General features: G+C 44.8%; 1 protein-coding gene across 3 annotated transcripts in view; it reads left to right on the forward strand.

Moving 5' to 3' along the window:
• The window catches only part of CSMD2 (CUB and Sushi multiple domains 2), a 795,490-nt gene that overhangs the window by 220,390 nt on the left and 553,852 nt on the right, over positions 1–21,248 (forward strand). The window lies entirely within an intron of this gene.

Genomic DNA, 21,248 nt, shown 5'->3' on the forward strand with positions numbered 1-21,248 from the left:
GGGGGGGGGGGTGATCCCCGCTGCCCCCCACTACCCCATACTGCATGGGGGTCTGTGACACGAGTCCCCTAATTCATCCCCCCCAGCCCTCCCATGACTGCCCTGCCCACCCCAGCTCCAGCCCTTTAAGAAAAACAAAAAACCCCGCACTCACCAGTTCCTGCAGTGGCCTCAGGGCTTCAGGGGGCTCATGTAAAGCCCCCCAAGTAGTGCAGGGCAGCAGGGGACAGTGGGGATCTCTCCCTGCTGGGCAGGAACCAGTGAACCTGGGTGTTTTTGTTTTTTTTCTTAAAGGGCCGAAGCTGCAGCGGGTGGGGCAGCCATGGGTGGGGGTGGGCTGAGACAGCAAGGAGTGGTTGGAGGGGCTCATGGCAGAGCCCCCCACACAGTGTGGGGCAGTGAGGGGCAGCAGGGATCGCCCTCCCCCCCGGTAGCACCTGGTGAGTCGGGGCTTTTATTTTTCAAAGTGCCGGGGCAGGTGGGGCAGCCATTGCCAGAGCTGGGAGAGCTAGCAGGGGATGGGCCTGTGTGATTCAGAGGGTCAGCCGAATTGATTAGGAACAGTGATCTGAATCACTGAATCGAATCGCTGTCCCCCCGAATGGGCCGAATCTGAAGCCAATGCTAGCCGCTTTGCACAGGCTTACTGTACTTCATATTTTGAGTGGAAGCTCAGGTGTATTTATTCAATTTTATGTCCAAGAGCAAAACTTAAATGCCCACCTTAAGTCCTCTGGGTTCTGACATCTTCCTTCTGTGTTGTTCTACCCAAGGTGCATGCATCTTTGCTTTCTCTTGTTCAGGTTCGGATTTCTCTGTTATTCTCATCCCCTCCCTTCCCCGTTCTTTAGTGATGTGGTGATAATGGTTAGGTACCTATTCTGATCTCCTACCTGTTTAAACTTTTATGTCACTGAAGTTCTGTTGGTGTAATGCTGCCCCTACCTAGCAGACTAGGGTGACCTCTCATACTGTGCCCATTGAGAGTTGATGTTTTAAGTGTGTTTGGAAATATCCATTTCTGGTACATTCATCTCTGTTGCCTATTTGCTAGTGTAAGAATAAGCTTTCCTTTTTAATAAAAAATGGAGGGACTTACAAATTGCCCAGAAGATGAATAATATATATCTGCTGCTTGTGTGCAATTGTACACGTGGCTTCAGGATATAAGTTACAAGCTGTGACTTAAACCCAGGGCTAAAGTAGTGTGTGTTGGATGCCATCATACTTCAGGGGCAGTTTGTTCACTGGAGGTAACATTTGCACATGGGAATAGTCAGAGAGAGAGAATACAGAAGGTGGTGGTGATTGGAACAGCTTGGTTTTTGTGTCTACCATCCTGCGGGAGAATTGTAGCCACACTCCTTTGTGCATTGAGAAATAGCCCTGGGGAAGGCCCTGTATGAGAAGCAAGAGAGAAAAAGACACCCCAAGGCCTAGATCTAGAGAGTGATTTAAATGATGCAGAACCCACAGCCCCTGAGCCAAGTGCCCAGACTTGCCCCACATGCACTGGGAGAGGTAGGTGCCCTTAGAATGGGATCTGCACCTGCCAGCTTTCTTAATGAGGAACAGATGTGTATCCTAAATCCTACCCTTTGCCGGGGCTTATGTACCTTACTCAGTTTTCCTGGGAGCTGCCTCCAATGTCTCGGGATCCATAGCCTGGAATTTTCTCTTGAAGGTAATATCTAGGCCCGTTTAGAGTGGGGATCAATGTTTTCTTTCAAAGGATGGCAGGGAAATGAGGAGATGGAGGTGGTGTCAATAGCTGCTGAACTGCAGAGTAAAGGGGATCAGTCTTCTTTCAGGATGTGGGAGACTTGGGTTTAATTCTTTACTTTGTGAAAGACCACATCTCCCACCTTACACAGGTGCACATGCTCCTGGGATGGCCGTAGTGTCCAGCCACTCCTGTTGAAGATCTGTCACTTTGCAGTAGAACATTAAAGACTCATTGGTAGGGGCCTACCTAAATCATGGGAGGGCTTACCAATTTTCTTGGGTTGGTCACGGTGTCAATTCTCATTCCATGGTCATTTTGTGCTGATTGGTAGAGAGGCCTCGCCTCTCAGTGCTGATTGACAGACAGGTCCCGGGGGGAGGAGGGACAAGGGGGCAGCCACCATCTTGATGGCTGGCCTCGATGCTGATTGGCGAAGATGGCCCAAGAGCAGGGCCAGACACAGGCATGGGTGAATCACATGGCTGCCTGGGGCTCAGACAGAAAGAGGGCCTGGAAATAGTAATTTAAAAATTATTATTATCATTATCTCTGGCAAAGCGGGGCCTGATACTAAAAGTTCACCCAGGGCTGCTCAAGAGGAAGGAAGAACAAGAGGTTGGCCATCATCTTAATTGTTGGTTGTCCCTGTTGGTTGGTTATCTTGATTGTTGGTTGTTGTGTGGCCTTGCCCATCTTGTCTGCTGCCTTTTGTGCCACCCCAGCAGCTGGTGCCTTCCCCTCCTTGCAGCAGGGACCACTGGCTCCCCATTTTATTTTTATTAATTTTTCTTGGTTTCATGGGTTTCATGGGCAATCCTGGATTTTGCAGTTTCCACAAAAGCATGAATGAAGTAGGTTTCTGCTCATTGGGTGAGAAAGCAAGTGAGCGAGCATAGCCCCTCTCCCTCTAGCCCGGTGGCTAGCGCACTCGCACAAGAGGAAGTGAGCCCTGTATTTCAGTCCCTGCTGCAAGGATTGCTGTAAGTAAATGTTGGGTAAAATAAGTCATGTAAAATACCAATACTATTCACTCTCTCTCCCAACCAGTGGATTAAGCATATTAACCAGAGGAACACCTTGTTTGTGGATTAGGGCAGGACTTTCGTGTAAGTTATACATCAAATGGCTCAACAAAGTTCTTGATGCTTGGGAAATTTTAAAATTGAAAATGTAGGTGGCTGCATCCTTTCGAAATCTCGGGTTGTGCAGCAGCTGAGCAGGAGTTTTGAGGATCTAGATTTTGGACTTGGATGCTGAAGTCCCACCTAAATCCCACTTTAGACAGCCAAATCCTTTTGTGGAGCTAACTTTGTTTCCTTCTCCAGGAGAGCAGAGCAGCTGATGTTCAGTTAATAAGGGGATCATGCATCGAAATCCTGGTGGTTTTTCATCAGGTTTACTATTTAATTTATTTTGTGGCTCATTTTTTACAGCACTTATCCCAAGCTCAAAGCACTTTGATAAAATATATCAAACAAAATACATAGAAGTATTGCAGTAACATGCACTGGAAAGGTTTCGAAGAGGAGAAAAAGTTCTAGGAAATTATTTGACGTTCAGAATACAGTGAAGGGGCAAGAATAGCCTATTGACTTGACTGGAGTTGCATGTGTGTGTCACCATGATTTTGGTCTAATAGGCAGTATACTAGCAGAAGTCTCTTTGATTTTCTTTCCAGTTCAATTCAGAGCAACGACCCTCTTTGCTAGGACAGTGGGCACACCCAGGCAGTATTGGAATTTAAATTTCTGAAGTGAAATACATAAAATGCATATAAGCGTCTGTCATTGGGTACAAGAAAATTGTCTTGAACTGCAGTCTGCAGTTCTATTAGTTTTGAGCAGGGAGCTGAAATAATTCTTACGTGGCTTCCAACAGTTCCCAGTGAGGAGTTCCCCAGTTAAAGGGATTTTTTTTGACTGGTACTTTCTCTGAACCCAGGTCTTTGTAGACGTGAATAGCTGCAGTACATAATTTAATTAACAAATTAACTCCTTAATAAGAATGAACAAACAAAATAGGATCATTTGGATTTCTCAGACCCATGCCGAAGCTGTGTCTTCTATCTAGGCAAGTGTTTCTCCAGGGTTTTAGGCTCAAGGCATCCATCATTAGACTCAAGGGTCCCCTCAAAAAACGCCAGCTCTTAGTTTTGCTCATTTTTTTGACTATAAAAAAAATAAAAAAGCAATTCTTTTGTTGCTGAAAACTCAGAAAGCCTGCAACAGGTCCGAATGTTTTTAACGTTACAGATTCCTATTTGGGTTTATATGAATCATGTCTGCACACCTAGTAACGCTAGCATTGCATGGCACACCACAGTACTCCTGAAAGGATATCAAGACAACCTGCTGGAGAATCACTGATCTAGGTCTTGCAGTTTTTTGGAAGGTCCAGGCAACTTCATTTTTTTTTTTTTTCCAGACAAGCTTATGAGGTTGTCATTAGCCCCATTAAAGAGCCATGAATTTTTCAGTTTGCCTGCTAAACATTTTGCCTACAGCTGGGGATGCATTTGGTGTCTTGAAATTCAACTCCAGATACAAATGCACAACTTCCTTATCTAATGGGTCAAGCTGCAGTCCAGGTTAGTATTCTTCTCTAGTGGAAGGTTTAAAATCCAAATCAGTGCTGCGAATTCACCATTGCCATGTATCTGAGCCCTATTTGTATGCCACCTAAAAGGTGCCAGATACTTAAAAATGAAAAAAAAGCAATCCTGTTATAACAGTGACTGCAGTGTGAAGGATGCTTCCAAAACCTTTTCAACCCAAAAGAGACTTTCTTTTAGTACCCTAATTATAATCAGGTCCTGCAGTTTATTAGCCTTTGTGATAATGTATTGCAAAAACAAAATGAGCTCAGGTTACTATATTCACCTTCGTATCTTAAATCTCTCCGACGTCAGGATGTTGGGACTTGTTCAGATCCATTTCTAAGGGGGAAAAATATGAGCCTCATTCATTCAAAATAGATCTTTCTGCCAAAAGGATATAAATGAACATTGTTTCTCCAATATTGTAGCTTCCATTCTTGCTAATAAGCAATTGAGAGCAGAGGGTGGGAAATTTGGCAGCTCTGTCATTACTTGCACAAACAGTAGGGCTGCATAGATATTTTCAGCTTAGCACAAAAACTCGAGGAAAGAAAGGGATGGCGAGGGGGGGGAAAAAAGAGTAGGGGGAAAAAAACCCAACCCTCTGGTTCCAGCTAATCCATTAAAGTTTATTGCTGTGAACAGAGCTGGTTTCTGAGCAGTGCTCTGTATTGTTTTCTGTTTCTGATGATTTTTAAGGAGATTAGTCTTCCAAGTGCTTATTTATGCACTGTGCAGTTTCTGAAATGCAACTCATGCGCTCATTCTCCTTCCCGGTGGACCTCCGTTTTCCAGAAGCAGCTCTGGCAGCATCCCGCACCCTCCGATTTGCAACCTAATGCTAGGCACAGGAAGAATAAATATATGCAAGAGGGTGATGGCAGGGAAGGGAAGCCTCAAGTAGGTACCATATATCGGTTGCTAAATCCCAACATTCAGGCCAATAAAATGATTGCAGAATATGGTAGTCACTTTGAAATATCCTTATGCTTTTATTTGCTGCTTGATACTATTAAATGTTTCCAAAGAACAATCAATACCTTCTTATAGTTGGGGAGGGCAATTCATAGTGAAAATAAATTTACGAACAGGTCAGCAAACAAAATGTAGCCAAATGCTGCTTTTTCTCCAGTAAACCCAGATTTATAATTAAACTTGTTCACAGTTGTTTGAAGGGATAAAACAAAAATAAATTAAAAAATCCCTGCTGTGTAACATGAATAATACTGGAGAGAGGCTACTGTAAATTCCTTTCAGTGTCTTGGCCGTCTCATGGCTTGTTTCGAATGCTTTGCCTCTGGACAAGTAACTTGTTTAGTTTAAAACAAAGACCGGCATAACCCTCTGCCTCTCCCTTGAATGGAGCTATATTTTGCTCCCCCTTGAATCAGTTTTTTTTTTTTCCCTTCAGGTGTCCCAAGCTCCCTGCTTATGGTAGGAACATGGAAATGGTGATTCCTAAATCTTCTACTGGTTCAACATACTTTCAGGCTCAGTCTTTCCTCGAGTAGGAAGACCACTTGCAAAGATGCGTCCCTCTTATCCCGCTCTCCTTATTCTGTTTCCCATTCACCAAGTCAAATGATCTTGTTTTGACATGTTTCATTGGACTTCAGGATATTGGGATTCACATCATTTGTAGAAAGTTTCAAAGATGCAAACTCTGGTCCAGGTCTGGGTTTGGAAATGGGTTTATTGTTCAGGTCTGAGTCTTTCTCATTTGTTACACATTCATTGGGAATTTATCTCCACTAGCAACGTGGGTGCTCAGTGAACTACCAAAAGAGGCTTCACTGACTCTTGTGATGGAAATGTGCAGAATTCTCTGACATCTTGATTATATTGGTAATTTTAGATTCTCTTCCAAGGTAGGACCCAGTCTTGCAAAGCAGTTCAGAGTCACTAGTGCTGTCTCTGGCACCAGACCACTACACTTAGTAACATTGGAAGCGATTGGATGCTAAATCAGAAGAGTGATCCCCTAAGTGGCAACTAAACTGTCCTTTGCATCCCACTATACATACCTTCTGCTGCTAGAAAGAATATTGGAGCTGAAGATAATAATCAACATATTGTAAAGTTCTTGGTTTCTCTTGAATATAATTTTAATGATTATATGTAAGAGTATGACACTAAATGCATGTGATATTCTTTATATTGAAAGGTATAAGGAGAAGTTAACCAACCAGAAGCCTTGAATGCAAGTTTGTTTGTTTTTTAAATAAATTATTAAACAATTAACTTGGAGTGTTTCATTAGCTTTGAGTGAAGGGTGGCTTATATGTTATGGACTCAAGCAGGCTGTATGACTCAGAGCTATATTTGAGTCTCCTTCTTGGCACCAATGCTGCACCATTTAATTGATTGGAGGGGTTCACTATTGGTTTCACTGAGTGTAGGATCAGACCTTTACTTTGATGGGAGGAGAAAAGTTACTGCAGTCCCCTTCAGGCTCCTCAAGTCCTCCGAAGTGGAGACATCCACCACCACACTACTTCTGAAAACTTGAATGGTCTCTGTGCCTTGCCGAGATTACAATCTAGCAGGAAAGAAGATGCAACCATTGAATGTAGTGGACAACAGAAGGCAAAGGGAAGACAAGAGTAAAAATAATAACCATATGCTTGTGCAATTGCTTAATTAATTGAAATGATTTAAACTTTAATAGGGCTGGCTATGTTCTCAATTGCAAGGCTCACTGCTGTGAAGAGTGAAGGAAGACTAAATTGGAGGTGTGGGAACTATCATTGTTATACATAATGAAGTATACTGCGTATGGGGTGAGGGCATATTGTGGTGGTGCTGGATTGTATCAGCTGGCAGGGCTTGAAACCCCTTCCCCTGACAATCCAAATCAACAAACACCACCACATCAGCAGGCCCCACCGGGATGAAAAACTAGGTCTTCTCCCAAGTTGGTGGGAGCTTTCCTTTTCTGCTCTCTCTGCTTATTCCATGGGAATGCTGGGTTGCGGACTCAACATTTCAGCCTATAAGACTCAGGCAAAATGAGGAAGAGTCTGTGATTATATACATGAAATAACTTTTTTAACCTGGAGCCCGATGTTTCTCCAATCTCAAATGCAATGTTGGGTGAGTTCCTTTATAGAAAGCACGTCTGCTCCTCATGGAGCCAACAGCCTGCTCTGGGCTCTTTTACAAGCATGTTCCTAATTAAAATGACAAGGACGTATCCCAGACCTCTAGAACAGGGCAAGGAACACTATCCCAGGGAAGTGGTTCTCGCCCCTACCTCGGGCAAATTCAAGAGGAGGTTGGATGATCACCTGTCTGGGGTCTTGTGAACCCAGCATTCATTCCTGCCTCTGGCAGGGGGTCAGGCTACATGATCTGTTCAGGTCCCTCCTGACCCTAGCTACTATGAAACAGTAATTCTCAAACTTGTCCTTTGGTGACTTCCTCTTCCAGGCTTAGGACCCCACTACCATTTGTAAACCCCACTTCTACTGAATTTCCATCAGGCGTAATGACTCATGGAGATGACTCCTAGTTTGGGTCCTGCTCTGGAGAGTAGGTTGCTGCAGCATATGCTAGGAAATCTCTTGAGAAAGGCACTTTCCCAGGTACCAGAGACAAGGTTTGAAACTCAAAGTTGGAGTTAACCTTGGAGCCATGGGGTGGCTTTCTCCTTTTTGTCTTCCTACTGCGTTAAATGATCTCCAAGGAACTTTTATGCTAATTAAAGTTTCCTGGAATCATGGATCACACTGTTACCCTGGCCTTCCCACACTGCCTGTCATCCTATAAAATTAGACTAGGTTTGCAGAAACCTGCAGTGGGAGGAAAATGAACTTGTGCTAGCATATTTCAAACATTAATTTCAGTAGTTCTTGTGCTCTCTTTTGACTCTACAGCCAAGATGCCTGTGCACGCGCCTGGCTTGGCTCTTATTTTAAAGCCCTTTCCTGTATTTCTTGCTGTTTTTCATGCATGCGTGTGTCCTTGCCCCAGCTAGCCGTTAATCCAATCATGTGTTCAAACCAACACAGTAGGAGAAAGGGAGATTGAAAGAAGCCAAGGTTGAAGGTACGCAAAGTATTGGGATGTGGCTGTGTCAAACCTGAGTGTTGGTCCTACAAAATTAAGGTTGTGTCTGAGCTACTTGTGTGACATGGGTGTCATTGGCCTGATTGTCCTGTACGCCAGAGCCTACAGTTGGAAGGATGCTATCGTGGTTAGATCACTGTGCCAGGCCTCAGGGGACCTGATGTCAACTCCTGGTTCCAGCACCAGCTGTGTTGTGATTTTACGTAAATCAAGTGACCTTTTTTGGCCTCCATTTTCCCTGTGTGTAAAGCAGACATTTCCATACTATATTTAATCTCAGCCTCTGGAGGCTTTAATGCAGTTTAGGTGAGTCATTTAATGCACAAACCCTAATGCACATGGTGGACCACCAGTCACAATAGCCATGGAAGATAATGCAGGAGGGGTGCGTGGCTTTGATTTGGAAATTGCAGTTCTGCAGGTGGGTACTAGTTCCTAGCATGACTCGTGACAGGAGCATCTGCATCTTGAGAACATCACAGAGAGCATTGCCACCCACTGTGGTCCCACTAAATAGCATCAAAGCCAATGCAGCTGTCACACATTGCTGGAGGTGGCATGCGCGGCAGAAGGTCTCTGAGTAGCTAGTTGCTCATCCTCCAAAGGCTGCATTTTCACTTCCAGTGCAGCTTCACTTACCAAATCCCAGTTAGCTGTGGTGCTGTTCTGATTATGGGATTTTAGATTTCAGGTTGAGCATAGCCTATGCTACAGACAGGCTAGCTTTAAGAGGGTCACGCTCCAGCTAATGCAGACCCTTTGAAGCCATTCACTCTGAAAGCTGATTGACATTTGTTCACTGCACTTAGGAGAACATTAAAGTGCATTTGTAGTTGGGAAAGTGACTAAAATTATATTATTTATTCTGTCTCAGTAAGTCCCAGATCAGCGGCTCAGTTTACACATCAAAAGATGATTTTTCTAACTGCCAGTGCCCTGCTCGACCCGAGATCTGGAAACTAAGGTCTTTCTTCCTGCCTCTGATATCAGGACCTGTGATAAAGATTCAGCAACAGAAATATAGCTGCTAATTTTGTTGATGCACAAGGCAGACTCTGACTTTCCTTCTGCTGGGATTCAGCCTGCAGGAGTTTGTCTTGGTCTGAAGAAGAAAAATCATGCCAGTGTGCGCCGAGTTGGCTGTGTTTACAGTGCCCTTTCATTTACAGCACAGCTCCGCTCACTCACCAGCCTCCAGTTGGCTGTAGTTCCATTCAAAATTTGGGGATTTTATATTCTTGGATGTGCTTAGGAGCTGTGCTGCAGACCAAGCTATGCATGTTCACACAAACCATCTATAGCTGCTAATGCTAGGTTGCGTCCTGTTCCTGAGCTAGCTGACTTAGAGATAGCTTGGGCACCTCTGGATGCCACTGCAGTGTGCATTCTGTCTTACCTATAATCACTGGACTGCATTGCACCAAGAGCAGAAAGGATAAATGGAAAGGGCTGCAAAGGGACCCTAACAGCAGCAAGAACTCAGATGATGCACTGATAGTTTAAGGGCCAAAACCTCCTGTTTTGCTTAGCCAGGGGGCAGTTATAGGTGTGCTGCAAATCCCACGTAGAGCCAGATGAGAACTACGCAGTGACATAAGAGCCGGTAGCTGCCACTCCAGGTCAGGTGGGGTCTGTGTCCCTTTACCCTTCCGCCATGCAGAGGTGCAGTATGTGCATTGGAGAGTTTTCACTTGTGTGGGGTGCAGGAGGTGGGGAAGGAGGGAGCAAGGGTCAAAGCAATCTTGGAGATGGTAGTGTCATCCCCGGGGATCCTGGTTTTCTCTGATTTAAAAAAAAAAATCCCCAAATTTCAGATTTAAAAAAGTAACCCCAAATCCATGTTTCCGATATTAAAATGAAGCACCACTATATACATATTTATATATTAGTGGTGCTTCATTTTAATCATGGAAAAATGTGTGTTTGGGGTTACTTTTTTATCCAAAAATTGGGGATTTTTTTTTTTTTTTAATCAGAGAAAACCAAGATCCATGGTCGTCATCACCTCTGTACCATCTGCAGGTTGTGTAGTCAACACAGGGCTTTGAGGGGGTGCTATGCAGGCCCGGATATCTTTGTATGGATGCTCAAAATGGGCCACTGACTGGGTCCTAGTTGCATGGAGATTCATAGATTGTAAGGCCAGAAGGGATCTGGGAAGATCATCAGGTCCAGCCCCCTGCACCAGGCAGCAAAGATAACTGGGATGTGTTTGCTATTGTGTTTACTGTATTAAAGAAACCCCCCCAAAACTAGCTGGTATTGTGAACTGAGTTCAGTGCATTTCTTCCTTCTGTGCTTTATCACTGGGGCGGGGACCTGTAAAGATTCTTGGCTTCAAAAGTTTTTAATTGCCCAAAAGGAAATTTTCAGTGGGTAAACTAGTTGTCATTGTCTCTCCTCCTTCTACAGAAATCTTTCTCCTCTTTAAGAGGAGGCTGGATGAACACCTTGCTGGGGTCATTTAACCCCAGTAGTCTTTCCTGCCATGGCAGGGGGTCGGACTTGGTGATCTGCTCAGGTCCCTTCCGACCCTACCAGCTATGAAACTATGAAAGCACGCTGACCCAAAATGCTAAGCCTAGTGTGATGGTGGGTGATGCAAGCATTGCCAGTACTTCTCCGGAGTTATTTCTGTTTCAGAGCAGTGGTACACACAGACAGATGATTACTTTGGTGTAATAGGGAAGGTCACAAAACTTCACCTAGAAATGAAATCAAATGGAAGGATTATAGAGCCTGAAAAAATAGCTGTTCCCTTTCTCATTTGAATCTGCCTTCTCGACAAAACTGCACATGGTGGGACACCCCAAAACAATTCTAATTTTATAATATTTGCTCCTATCTGAGTCCAAAATAGCCATCTCAGGGGGGCACTTATTTTAAAGACTTCCAGCTCAGGTTATCAGACCCAGGAGCCCCAGTTAACGTGTGAGTGATGCGTTGAGCATGTAAAGCATGATATAAATGTGAAGTATTATTATTATACTTCCAGTAAGCATTCCCATATTGTAGAGCGAATCCAATTTGATCTGAGCCTTGGAATCTTACTAGCACTAATAAGTTTGCCACAGCTCAAGCTTTCAACCAGATTCTGCAGCTCAGCCAAAACCCATTAACTTTATTAATGATTTAGCTGCTGAGGTTTGGGGGTTTTTTGTTTTGTTTTGTGTTGTTTTGTTGTTCCCTTACTACCTTTAAAGAAAACTAAACTATGAGCTAAGTACAGTATTGACACTCTCATTTTCATTCTATCCAAGTCCTTTATTTATCATTTGTACCAAGTAACTGCCAAGACAACCGTTATAGAGGAAATGGAATAATAATAATAAAACTTTGGGGAAAGATCTGAAGCCAGCGTAAATCAGCACGTCTCCATGGATTTTCATCATTGTGGTTATGGACTTTTTGTTCTTATATTCCTTTTCCTAAGGGAAGGGAAGAAGTACTTCAGACAAATTAATGAATGAATTGTCCTTACTCCTGGGAGAGAGGTAATTAGCATGACCCCCATTTGACTGTTAATGTAAGGGAGGTACGGAGAGCTGCAGTGACTTTTCCCAGCTCATTCAGGCAGTCTCTCACCCCAGTCCTGTACCTTTTTAACCATCAGGCCCATTGAGAGTTCAAGGTGGAAGAGAAACTATTACAGTTATGCTCCAATTATACCAGCCTTTTAATGAGGGCTGAGCTAAGCACTACTTGTGTCTGGATATTTGCCTTGCAGGTAGGAGGTTGGGCTTTAGACCATTGGCTGGCTATGCAGAGCGGTGGCTCCTATCAGAAGGAGCCTGCACTGTCCGAAAAACCCCCAAAACCTCCCAAACAGACTCCCCAGAAAAAAGCTAAAAAAAGAAAGACCTGGAGGGAGGTCTTGCTGCAGGGGCCTAAATTAATGTGCAGGACCCAGAAAGTGCCCAGGATCAAGAGGATCAAGGAAGAACCTTTTCCCATATGAATGGGGCAGCCTGGATAGAGTCGCCTGCAGCGAGGAGCTCGAGCAAGACCTATCAGAGAAGCATGAGCAGTATAATAAATTAGTGAGGTTAGAGATGGTGGCTGGGATTTGCTGTTCAGTTAAACTCTTAACAGACCTTGTTTTTCGCTGTTGCTATCATGCTGCTCTCTGTAGGATTTGTGTTAACACAGGAAGGTGAAGCAGCAGCTGTGACATGGTCTATTAATAAGAATATTTAAATGCTCTGACCTTGGTGGGGGTGGCTAGGTGTTGGACAGGTAGAAGGTCCAGGATACCCAACATTATGTAGCTGTAGTAATGGTTACCATCAAGGATAATTTAGTATTTCCTCTATAATAGCATCCTTAGGCCCTAATAGGCCAAGTTTGCACACATACATTATGAGAAGCAGTCTTTGCTTTGAAGAGCTATGAACCAAGTCCACAAGATGGGCAACTTGGAAGATGGAGAAAGGAAGGGGGTTACCTTCTTGATTCCTGTGCTCCTAATCCTTGGGTATGCTGCAAAAATTGCGGGTGGGAGCACTGTTGCCTGCGTTTTGCTGGACCAGCCTGTGGGGCTCGATTGCCTTTTGGGTCTCATCAGCTTCACGCTAATGAGACTTCATTGACATTAAGTGGAATTGTTCTCAGTTTACACTGGGAAGTGAGTGGGGAGTTAGATCTGGTGACTAATCAGGAGAATTACTGCCTCTCTACCCTACCCCAAATCAAGGCCTTTGCATCTAAGGCATTGGCTGATGCTAGAAACAGGCTAACTGGATGGAAGAATGGTCTTAACCAGTATAGTCCAGTTCACCCTTTGTGGGTACCACAATTGCCTGGGGGTGTGAGATGAGTGTGCATAGTGCTGCTTCACAGGCAGCTTACGAGATGCTGATGCTTCGAACCATGGGATTTTGAAACTCGGAAAGCTTCAGCTAGTACAGTGAAGCAAATCAGCACTTGCATACTTGGCTTTAACAGGGGCTGACAAAAGCGTTCTGTGGCATAATGTTAATAATTGAAAATGTACTTGCATGGCTTTCTTCATCCTTTGCAGGGTGCATTTCATTTCCATGAAGCAAATTATGGTCCTGATTCCCTTTCAAATTGGAGGGGGAGAGGAGGCTGAGAAATAACCTTAATCCTTGATATTCTCTGCTTCAGTCCGATGGTTGCTTTGTGCTTTAGGAGCAGAGAGGTTTAGTACATGATGGCTATTCTGGTTTTCTTTCCTGTTGCTCAGATCTTTAGCTTACTTAAGCCACAACCTGCTGCACTGCCTCTGAATTTGTTTAATAGCTCAGTTGCTTGGATGTGATTAAAATATCATGAATGGAACAAAGCAGTAATAAGGCGAGCAGCTCAGGGTTTTGTTCTAAAAATATCTGCTTCAGTACAGCTAGTGTAGCGAAGTCTATGGCAACAGTCACCGTGAAGTCCATTGCAAGAGTCTTTTGCAAGCCAGACCGAGCTGCTGATGTATACTTGGCTTGCTGTGTTACCTCTCTTTTTGTTATAGCAAGACACATTTTCCCACTGGGAGTCATGTTCTGTGATCCTGGCATTTCCCTCGGCGTAGCCTACTCCTGATTCCAAAGAACAAGGGGTTGCTCATTAAAAAGCACATCGGATGCTTTCAGAACAAATGCGTTTTGTTCTATAATGCAAGGATTTTAATAGATGCAGGGGGTCAGTCTTATACTCTGCACCTGGATGGTTTTTAAAGGGCTTGGCATCTGAGTGCTCACATGTTTAGTTATCCATGGTAGAAAAAGATAATCGAATCTCATGCTTCAAGGCATAAATTGATGGCTGTAAAGGTCAGGAAGGGTGCCCCTCTGCCTTTTCTTAAGGTGTGCAGGTAAGGAAATCTAATGCAAAGGATGAATCTCACTGTTGCCTTGCTCCTTCCCTGGTACCGTTTAGTGGAGTAATCAAAACTAGTTGTGAGGTTTTTTGTAATAGGAGTGTCATTCCTCAGAGGTGCTCATGTTGGTCTTGGATGGAGTTGAGCATGTGTGTTTGTGTGGACGCGTGCCCTGACCCTGAACGCTGGAAGTCCAGAAAGACACAGAAACAGGAGAGATTTGGGGATGCTTCACTACGGTTGGTTGACTGAAGTCACGTTTCTTTGTAAACCTCTAATGTGGTGATTCAGTCATGTTGTTCCCTTGCATGTCGGGAGGCTTGTACGCTCATGGTGCGGCCTGTCAGATTCCAACAAATCTGCACATGCTGCTAAATACCTTGTCGCAAGGATGCAAACAAGGAAAAGAAACTAAGAACTGGATTTACAAAGGGCCAAAACCTCCATGTAAATTGGTGGAAACCCGGTCACATGAAAGGGCTTGTGTGGACTAAAACTGGAGGAGGGTGGCAGGAGCGGGAGGTCTGCCTCTTGCAGCCTAAGAAGCTTACAGGCCTGCTTTGAGATCCCTGGTCTCTTCTGTTCCCAGAATCAACCCCCGTCCTTTCTCTTTCCATCAATACACATTTCTTGTCGGTGTCCTTTTTAAAGTAAAGCTTCATGCTCTGTTTCCATGACAACATTCATAAAATATCCTTCTTTCTTTTTAGAGTTTGTATATGGATTTTTCATCTACTACCCATCCTTGCAGCAATTACAGGTGGATTTAAGGCCATGCTGAAGTGTTTGAGTCATGATGTAACTTTGCAGTGACTCAGTGGAGTGTCTCTGGATTTCCATGGGTGTACCCGGGAGCAGAATCTAGCCCTGCCCTTTTAAGTGTTCATAATGTTATGTGTCATTTTTATAGAGTCCTCCATCTGGGATTTCAAGGCACTTTATAAGCTTGAATTACTTAAGCTTCACAACCTTTCCCCTAGGGAGGTAGATGAGTAATAAGTGAAGTAGGTAAGTGTCTTGATTTTTTTTTCCAGCTGCCTAAAAGAGAAGGAAAAGGACATGTCCAAGATTACACAGAAAGGTAAAGACTCTAACCAGACCCTGTCCTCCTCCTCCTCTGTGTTAAGCAGAAGGCAACACTTAGTCCACAATAACCAACATTATGTAGCTGCACTAATGGTTACCATCAAGGATAATTTAGTATTTCCCCCACAGTAACATCCTTACGCCCCGGTCATGCCGAGTTTTGTACACGTACGTTATGACAAGCAGCCTTTGCTTTGAAGGGCTATGAACCAAATCCGCAAGAGTGGCAAGCTGGAAAATGGGGAAAGGAGGCAACGAAAGCAGGTGCAGAGCTGGGAATCAAAATCCAGTCTCCTGACTCCCAGCTCGGTGCCTTCTGTTGAATTCGACACTCGCTCAGAGTGGCAAAACTAGGCTTCGGTGCTTTTAAGATGGGGCGGGCAATGATTTTAGGTGAAGGGCCACTTACTGAGTTTTGGCAAGCCATCAAGGGCCACATGACAAGCAGCTGGGGCAAATTAATATTAATTTTCTAAATTTTTTAGAGGCCCTGCGGGCTGGATAGAGTGGCCTGGTGGGCCACACTCAACCTGCGGGCTTCACTTTGCCCACTGCTGTCTTAAGATATGAGATGCCCAGAAGCTTAAAGGACGTACTGTGTGTATCAAAACAGGTCATATTGGTGCTTTTTGCATCTTGGGGACTTGGATTGTACGAGCGTTATTAAACACTGGAGCTTGTGACACGAAGAGTAACGAAATATGAATGATACAGCAGTCCTAAATTTATGCTAATAAAAAACCACCAACACCATCCCAAACTACTTATGCTACCCTATCAAGTATTCCTTCCCATGTTTTATCTCTCTCGCTATCACTAATGGTATTTTCTCTTTTACATAGGCTGCTCTTGACACAACCTGGTACTGCAAGAAACTCTAGGCCAATCATGTTTCAGTTTTCGTGAAGTCTCACAAATCCCACAGGTTCAGCTAGAAGCCAGCTGAAGGCAGGCCCGAATGAATGGCATGGATCCTAGTGAGAGGAAATGTATTCCACGTTTCATGTAGATAAGTTAAAGGTCACGATGAGAACGTTAGCAACGTAGATCTGAAAGCTGGTTGTGGATGCTCTAGAGTATTTGTCTTGAAATACCCCTGCCCCCCCCCACCCCTCGACACCCACCCTGCAATTAGGCTGACAGCTTACTGAAGAGATGTAGTGCAATTCAGCTATGGCTTGTACAAGAAAGGCGTGAAATGACACCCATGTTCGATAAGCCATATGCTTAGAAAAGGTGGAAAACTCATCTTTCAACTTAAGCATACTTCCAGTGACTTGTCTTCCTCCCACGGAAAGAAAGACTGAAGCGAAGAGAATGGAGGTGTGTGGTTATTTTTCAGTCTGTGTTCTAGTCTAGTCCTGAATGTACTCTTGTATTTACAGGAAGTGCCCATGAATGTCACTGTATCTAAAAAAAGAAACATTAGCAGCAGCTGAGGCTAAATGGGACATTTTTTACCAGGTTTTGAAAACTGCTGTGTAGTATTATTTTATGCATTATTTTTCAAATTATTATTTTATAACTTATCGATTATCCTGTGCATTTCCCAGAGTGTCCCAGTTTGCCACCACCTCTGCCCAATTGACTTTCCTTGGGTTGATTCCCGTAAAACTCTCAATATGAATTTTGATAGTTCAAGAATGCTGGTATTTGACAGTCTTTCCAATAAGACGACGGCATGAACCTGATTCTTGACTTGCAGCTGCATTTGATTCTGAGGGTTATGGACTCAGCACATTTGTTGGCATGTCCCCCCGGCTGAAGGCAAGCATATGGTACGCAGACTACACCGCATACATTTTTATCTCTATAATCTGAGGTTCTCAATGTTTTTGGACTTGATGGGACACAAGGCACTCCTTCATAACTTTTGGGAATTGAGTGGCACCCAATTTTAAAAATGAATTATTGTATTATAGTGCTTACCTCCTTACACAGGGGCTGGGCAATAGCTTGGTTTATCTGTGTAGCATATCTGCTTATCTCCTCACATCTCATGGCACTGTTCAAAGGATCTGGTGGCACCCTAGGGTGCCCTAGCACCATGGTTGAGAGTCATTGATCTGAGGGTTAGCTTGATCAGGTTTTCGCTCGTTGCTAGATCTCAATATGATTGTCTCCAGCAAATTAGCAATAGGGTAACCAACTATTTATTCAATGAATGGACACCATTTGACCTCAGTTCCAGAACAACACAAAATCCCAAGACAGAAGACTTCATCTACTCTGTACAGGCTATCACTGACCTCTGAGTGTCTGTCCTTCAACAGACAAACAAACTTTAAAAACCAATTTGAACACAATTTTGAAGCAAGAAATTACCCACAGACTAGATTGTGTTAACAATGGCCTCAACAGGGAATGTGGGTTCTTATCGGGACTCCCATGTCCCTCATGGTATTAACTGCCTCTTTCATCTCAATTGATCTAATCAACCCACATTTTAGAACTTCTATATAAAACCCTTTCCTTCTGCCAGTCCATTCACAGCATCTAATGAAATAGGTTGTTGTCTACAAAAACTCATGTGCATCTGAACTAGTTGGTCTCTCGGGGCCACCCTGCCCTGCCTTTTGCCTGACTTCGGATTAACATAGCTAACCACCTCTCTGTTCGTGTATATATTTGAACTTGTTCCAGCTGTCAAGGTACTTCCTTATCCTTTGTTCCTGAGCTTCCCACCACAGGGACCATCTTATCTGAGTTTTTGAAAAGGTAGTTGGTACTACCACTTATAAGTAGGAACAATGATGGAGCATTTGAATCCACTTGCGGTCTGCACCCTGTTATTGCGCTCTCATAGTTACTACATAACCTCCAAAGCAGAGTTCCTTGTCCTTCCTACTCTTACCTAATACATTTGCGAGCTTGGAGAATGGTAGCTCATGGAGCCCATCCTGCTAGTGGAGAACTAGGCATTTAAGAAGACCCCGTACATTAGGCGGTTGCGGAGATTTCCCATAGGAGACACCAGAATTGAAGCCAGAGATGATCTGCACCCAGATCAGCACTTTAATATGTCATCATATTGTGGGCATTAGGTTCTATCTATGGAGGTACTTGGATAGACCCCAGTACTTGAGTATAGGTGCCTACAGACAATTAGGTGCCGCCCTATAACTCATGGCACTTTACACAAGGCGCCATAAATTAGAGCCCTCCAACCCCTCCCCCGCATCCAACAGATGTTCCCGTGTTGGGCTGGGGGGGCTTCAGCCTGCTTGGCCCTGGCCCTGGCCCTGGCCCTGGCCCTGGCCCTGGCCAGCAGGTGGGGGCTTTCCAGCAGCCTCTGAGAAGGCTGCTGAACCTCCCCTCTCCTCAGCTCTGCCCCCCGCCCCCCAAATCCTGGGGCTGTTAGTGGAGGAAGGATGGAGAGGGAGGAGCATGCAGCTGCCAGCTGGGCTTTGCCTGGCTGGAGCTGGAGTGGTGGGGAGGGGCACAGTGGAAAGGAGCCCCCTTGCTTTGCACCCCTCCCCAGCTACCCCAGCTGAGGAATTAGGGGTAGAAGGGCTGGGCCTGCAAGGTGGGGGGCCCTCCTCCCCAGCTCCAGCCACAGCAAAGCTGAGCCGGCAGCTGCTGCTGCTGTCAAAAGACCTGCATGGGGTTCTGTGGAAGGGAGCCCCCCTGCAAGTACCCCAGCTGGGATATTGCAGAGAGCCAGGCTGGGCCTGCAAGGTGAGGGGTGGCTCCCTTTTCCCACCTGCCACCTGGACCTCTTGATTGTGGCAGCGGCAGCTCCGGGCTCGGCTTTGCTGTGCCAAGAGCTGGGGTGGGGGGTGGGCAGCGGGGTGAAATGGTTTCTCCCACATCAAGGGCTTGGTGTGGCTCCCCCCAGCTCCCCAGCTGGGGTTCTGTAGCGCCTTCAACTAATGTAACTTGTGTAAGCACCCTATAATGTCAGACAGGTCAGATGTGCTGCCTTGCAAAGACCCAATACAAAGGATAAGGAGCTGTGCTGATCTTATGGCTGCGGTGACTTTTAGCCTGAGTTATCTTTGCCATAGTGGTCTTAATGGGGTGAGGGGCTTTTCCTTCGAGGTCCCTCAAAGGACCACCTAATTCTGTGAAGCATGAGCTTTGCTTATCTCGCCTCATCCCTTAGCTCACATAAATAGCTTGGTTTTTGGCTCAGTCCTGATCCTAGGAAAAAAAAGAGAGCAGGCCTGAAAACGCTTTTAATATTGATCCACTGCATCTGTGAGTGGCAAGCAGAAAAGGATTTGAAAGTAGGCTAGGATCAGTCTGCTTGTGCACGAATGTCTGCAGGCAGTGGGGAAAACCCACGTGGGGCTCAAACTTGTTCTTAGATACGTGTGCGCATGTTACAGCATCGCTTACAAAATTATGCTTGTGGGCGAATTTGGCAACGTAGGCACCTGTGAATTCAGGAAACAGGACTGAGCCCTAGGCGTGTTTTTATGACATAATTATATCTTTTTAGCTTTGTTTGCAGTAGAGTATAATAGAATTACGTTCTGGATTTTTTTGATCGCTTATGACCATGAGTTAATAATAAATCTCCCCAGTGCCAGAAGCGCCGGGCTCCAGAAGCGCCACAGCAGCGCAGAGGAATCCTGGCCAGTTGTGTGATATTCAGCTTCTGCAGCTCAGCAGAAGGTGTTTGCACCATGAGCTCAGCATTTCTGGTGGCTCTTATTGATGACTCCCTTACTCCACAGTATAATTTTTCATCCCTTCCCATATCTACGTGCTCCCAGATTAAACATAGTGTGTCACAGATGTGGTATTCAGCTAATGCAGCAATTTTAGCATGTGCCGCTCAGGTCCCAGTTAGCAACGTCTTCTGTTTTGCCCATTGCATTGCCTGAAAGAGGCTTTCAGCACATGAAAAAGCTGCATGGAAGGGCAGCTAATGGCTAATTAGCAAATGGCTAGTTGTGGGATTAGAGAGGATGAGTTATAAAGATGAGCTAAAGCAAAAAAATCAAACCGAGCTTAAACCAGACAAAATACTATTGAGAAGTGGCATTGTCACGGGCTACTTTTTTTTTTTTTTGGAAACAAAATAGTTTCTTGGACTAGTTACTGGAATGGGATCTAAATTAATTAGATCTGTTGGACTGCCAGGATTAAGGCCCTACTTTTGACTGACTGATTGATCCACATCCCAGAGGTGGCACAGACTATGGGAAAGCTTAACCTGTGAGTCTCATGTTGACAAATCCATTACTGCACAGGGACTGCAGGTAGAGACTGAGTGTGGGACTTCTGGCATAGAGATAGGCAACCCAAGCCTGGATCAGAAATGGCTATGGCAACTCAGGACTGAAGTGCAATGGGAAAGCTAGGGGAAAACTAGTGGTTAAAATAGCCCAGGTGCTTTGTAAGTCTGAAGGGCAGCAGCAGAGCTAGGTAGAGGAGCTGTCTTCTCTGGGAAGGTCAGAATTGAGGCACCTCCCTAGGAGTCTCTGGCTGCAAAACCGCAGCTCAAGATTGACATGCATTGGCTATTCTGCCTTAGAGGAAGGTTCACGAAAGTGGCTCCTCCATGCCCAGCTTTAGATAGTATTCGCTTTCTCATGCATGCACTATTCTGCCTCCTTAGTGGCACAGAGGTAGGGTCTTAGAAATTCAGATCCATGGCACCCATTAGCCTTTTGTTCAGTTTGATAAGTGTTCATAACAACGGACTTGGTAGGGCATATTGTTCTCTTAGTTCTTGAGCAAGGTACAAGTTGGTAGCCCTAAAAGTGAGGGACTATTTTTGTAGATTTTAACCAAAAAGAAGTGTTCCTTGTCAAGGGGAGACTCCTCTTTCCAACATAATAGAAAGTGGATCAACACTGGCACCCAGTGTCTAGAAAAAATCATTTCAAATCTGGACTTTCCAGTCTCGCACCCTTTTTTCATGCTGGGTGATACTGAACTCAGGGTGGGCAGCTGCAGTCTCGAGGCCTGGCCTTTCCACGTGACATATT

This window comes from Gavialis gangeticus, unplaced genomic scaffold (genome assembly GCF_001723915.1).
Source record: "Gavialis gangeticus isolate Ggan-Ray unplaced genomic scaffold, GavGan_comp1, whole genome shotgun sequence".
NCBI classification, from domain to species: domain Eukaryota; kingdom Metazoa; phylum Chordata; order Crocodylia; family Gavialidae; genus Gavialis; species Gavialis gangeticus.